Genomic DNA, 5,264 nt, shown 5'->3' on the forward strand with positions numbered 1-5,264 from the left:
ACAGCCATCATCATCCCTTACTACTAACTTCCCACGAATGCTTACTACACTTCGAAATAAGGATGGATTCACCCCTCTCAAAGTTCTTGCTACTAGGCCCTCGGCTTTCCCAAGTGGAATCAAATACCTTTTTCGAAGCATCATAGTCTCAGGAACATCTGGATTTATCAAGAGTCTAGTAACATACATAATGTTTTGTATAATATTGGTACCTATATACAACAATCATTGCTTAAATAAGTTGTACAATTATACATGACAGAAGAATTATCGAATGAAAAGTAACCAAAAGTGTCCTTAGATTTAAAAAAATAATTATAATCTACTGTGAACCTACTACTCGGATAACCGTAGTAATTCTAGAGCTAATACGTGCAACAAACCCCGACTTCTGGAAGGGATGCATTTATTAGATAAAAGGTCAACGCAGGCATCAAAGAACACAATCAATCTTTTAATTTAAGATATACACATAGTATTAATAAAGAGAGATAAATAATACAAACAGAATGGACAATAAGAGATCCTCCTTGCCGTTGAAGGCCATCGTCCGTTTTTCCTGAATGAAAACAATGATAGGAACAATCCCTGTAGAAAAATACAGTCTGGTAGATTTGGAAGAGGTAGAGGAGGCTGTGGTCAAATTTTTCCGAGAGGCTTGGGGACGGGCCCCAAACCGTTTGCACGAAGGGATTTCTGTTGGTTTAGAAACTATATCAAAACTTGGTGCATCTTTCCCCGCTGATTCCGCCAAGCCCGTTCCCTTGGCTGTGGTTTCGCTGGATAGTAGACAGGGACAGTGGGAATCTCGTTAATCCATTCATGCGCGTCACTAATTAGATGACGAGGCATTTGGCTACCTTAAGAGAGTCATAGTTATAGTATATTCTCTTCTTTTTATCCTAATTGATTTTCAGTTGCTTGGGGACAAGCAACAATTTAAGTGTCATTTGTGTTCTGCTCAAGGCACGCGTCCGCGTCAGTCACGCGTTCGCGTCACTGCCTTTTCGCGCTAGGCATGCGGCCGCGTCGTCCATGCGTTCGCGTCGCTGCCAGTTTCTTCAAAAACTCCAATGTCCTACATGTACCAAAGTTTTCTTGTAATCTTCTCTCTATTAGTAAAATTTGCAAGGATTCCAATTGTGCTGTGACATTCTTTGACACTCATGGTATTTTTCAGGACCGGACTTCGAGGAAGATTATAATCTCCAATCTGTGTTTTCTGTACTTGGATCTGGGCCAAAAGGGCTTCAGAAATCGCTGGGGGCGTATTCTGTAATTTCTGGTGCGTGGCCTCTGTTACGCGTCCGGCGGAGCAGGAGGCCCTCTCACCATCTGACCAGGTGGTGGAGGACCCATAGGCCGCTGCCCAAACTGTGGCGGAACAGGGAAAGGCTGTGGAGGCCCACCACCGGAAGGCAGGTTCATTATTTGGCTCTAAGAAAAATGGTCGAGCTCCCTCAACAGCTCGGACCTTAAAAAAGTAGTTCTTAAAGTCCGTAGACATCTAGGGCTTTCCAGCAATATATAATAGTCCATACTTTGCACAAGGATAGACGACGTAAACTGGCGTTCAACGCCAGTTCTCTGCCCAATTCTGGCGTCCAGCGCCAGAAAAGGATAAAAAACTGGAGTTGAACCCCCAAACTGGCATAAAAACTGGCGTTCAACTCTTTACTCACTTATTCACACTATTTGCATGATTTTATAATTCCTTCCTAATTATGCTCTATGATTGAAAACTTGCTCTTTTTCATTGCAATTGGAATCAAATTTTTCTCTCTAACATTAAGAAATTTTTCTCTTTTCTTTACTAATTTTACAACCAAAACTAGTGTATGTTCCCGTACACTGTACGGAATAATTAATAAAAATATATAATTTATTAAAAGAGATTAAACAAAAAATATATATAATAATTATTATAAATATTTTATAAAGTTATTAAAAAAAGTTGGGTGCCAAAGCCGCCGCTCACCCCTTATGTCCGTCGCTGTCTCCTCTATTCAAAGATCAAACTGCTCCTATAGACTATAGTTGTTAGTGGACTAGACGACTAGTATGAGCAAGTCGTGACGAGTACCGACTTCCTAAGTCGAAGATTGGTACTGGGTGGGGTCAACCCCTTGGGGTTGGGCCTTTTTACTTGGATCCTGGGCCTTAGCGTTGGGCCAGGGTATGAACTTATTGAAGGATAAAATTAAAATTTATTTTTATGTATCGTTTTTGTCCTCAACGTTTTCGTCCTATTTAAGTCCCTAATGTTTCAAAATCGTCTCAATTTTGTCCTGACATCTTCTCCCTCAACCACTGCCACAACAACAACAACCAGAAAAAAACACAGAATATATTATATATCATTGATGAAAATAAATTACCACCAAAATCCGTCTCATTAAAAAAATTTCAAGTTAATATGTGAAACAAAGATATGAATGGAGAGAATCAAAAATAATAAAAGGCTCGAATGTTTATTTCCAAATATAATCCATATTTGAAGGACGATGGCTTTGTCGCAAGACTCACGAGAGGCCAACAGGGTTGGCCTCAAGCTTTTCAAGCTGCCGTTGATGGCAATTTTGGACTCAACGGTGCCACATACAACTACAATTCTGTTATTGTCAGAATTTCCATCGGAGTCCGAGATGAGCGAGCGGAGATCAGAGATGGAGACAGAGATGAAGGGAGCGTTGGTGGTGAAGTTGCGGATGGAGCGGATGGCAGCGTAGGCCAACACTAGGCCCAAAATAGCAGAGAGAAGGGATGCTAGGACTTGATAATGCAAGGACATTGACGTTGATTTGTAGTATGGATGTTTGGACAGTGATTATTGTGAAAGTTTGGAATTTGAAAATAAAAATTTTATTAAAAATTAATAAAAATTTAAAATTTAATAAAAATTTAAAATTTAGATATTTTTATCTTACCGAATCTATTTTTGATAGATGTAATGTTAATTTTTTTTGTTTAACGAATATTTTTGTCGGATTTAGAGTTTAGGATTTAATATTTTTGTTGGCATTCACAAATTCTATAGATACATAGGCTTGATTTTCCTTATTAAAAAGTAAATCTTTTAAGATCAAAATAGTAGCAGAATACTCTATGTAGATGTCCAGTGTCCGAGTCTAGCCCTGAACCCGGCATGGGCTAGGCCCCTGAATGACTGCATGTTGCAAACTCAACCCCAATCCCATGAAATTTAAATTTGGATTTAACTTCCTATCATTCAATTATTCTCTGCTCTAAGATCTTCAAAATGAAAGAAAAAGAAGGATAAGAGAGCATGTACTCCAAATCTCTGATGGCATATATATGAAATTATGAATATTGAGTTTCTACTATGTCAAGTGTTTTAAAAGGTTCTTGCATTGCTTGTTAGTAATTATCCGGCTGTAAAGTATTAACACTTTTTTAGTTTTAATATAATAAGAATACTGAACTCTTCCTTAACACTTTCAGTGTTAGTTCAATGTTAGTTCGAATAACTAATCAGCATAATTAGAATATTTATTAGCAAAACTACTAATGATTAATAGTCATCCTTGCTTCCATTAACCATTATCATGTTTCTAAGTACTCATTCGACAACCACCAAGAGGCCACCTTTCAAATTTTTGTTCATGATCCAAAATAAGTTCTGATTTGATAAAAAATTTATTTTAGAAAATAATTTATTAAAAATTGTAATAGTTATGTTTGAATGATCGAAATAAAAGTAATAGTAACTCTAATCATATTATTTGGTCTGAGCCTTGTGCTGATCTCCAGCAAATCATCTGCTCGGATATAGGATAGTGTTTGCTTTATTTCTTTACATGTTTAGACACAAAAAAAAATCTTTATCTTACAGCTTGTTTGAAAATCATTTAATATGAGAAAAAAATTCTATTTCCTTTAGAAAAAGGAATTCATTTCTATTTGAAATTCTATGATTTAAAATTATTATAACATATTAATAGAACATAATCAAATTTGAAGAGTGTGAGTAGAGTGGTAACATGTACCTTATTGGGGTACCCAATTCGACCCAGGGTGCGGGTAGGGTGCGGGTTGAGCCTCAACCCTACCCGACCAACTCGCACTCTATATATGTATATGTTATATACTTATATAAAAATATGTTTTAAGTGGATGTTGAACCAAAGACCTCTCACTAAATGCAAAAGATCTTTAGCCATTAAAAAAAATCATTAATTGATAATTTAATATTTTTTTTACATAAAAATCAGTTTAATTTTAAATTATCATCAAGTTATATAATAATATTATATCTTTTTTGTAACCCGCGCGTAGGGTTGGATACCCACGGGTTAAGAGTGGGTAGGGTTATGATTGGGATATTCTCAACTCGCAGATAGGGTAGGGTTAAGTTTATATAAAAATCTAAACCTGCGGGTAGAATTAGGCCTATTCTACCCATTGTTACCCTTAAATGTGAGAATGAATTTAAAAATCAGACCTCTTTTGACCTAATTTACAAATTAAAAAAAAAATTAAAATTCTAAAAAAATTTAAATTATTTATTTTTAATTATTTTAAAATAAAAAAAGAATTTAACTTTTGAATGAAATTTAATTTTTAGTATTCTAAACAAGCTGTAAGATTTGATAACTGTGACTAGTACAAGAAATGAAAATGTTTAATGAGATTGAACATGATATTTAAACAAACTATGATATATTAGATGAATGTAAGGATCGTATACATGGTATTAAAAGGACATTGCGGTCATATAATTTGTCACATATGTAGCCATTTTTGACAATAACGTGTGAGTGTAACTAACATTAACTGTAATAAACTAACTACGTTAAGTCATAACTACCTTATCACTCCCCCTTGGTCCCTCAAGCTGAAAGGAAAATATTTTCCTACTCTTCTATTAGACATGACTCGTTTTGGGTTGTGTTTGGTAATTGCAACGGTTACCCAAATATAAAGATGGAAATGCATAAGAATATTTGTAACTGAAAAAAGTGTACAGATATTTTTTATAAAATAAAAAATAAGTTCAATATTGATGACACTTTTTTTTTTTGGGGAGGAGGGTCGTTGCTTAAGACGATTATTTTGATAATAAACACCTTTTTAAGTTTTGGTCACTAAACACTTTTTAAGATAATAGTTTATAACAAAAATTTTATATTACAGTCCAAAATATAGCAATTTTAATACCAGCCCAACACTATAGAATAATTACCAGAAGCCCATCTCTGCAAGCAGATATCATGAAAAAGCAGAATACTAAGGAGCTTCGTGGT

The sequence above is a fragment of the Arachis ipaensis genome, chromosome B04, assembly GCF_000816755.2.
Source record: "Arachis ipaensis cultivar K30076 chromosome B04, Araip1.1, whole genome shotgun sequence".
Taxonomy (NCBI): Eukaryota; Viridiplantae; Streptophyta; class Magnoliopsida; order Fabales; family Fabaceae; genus Arachis; species Arachis ipaensis.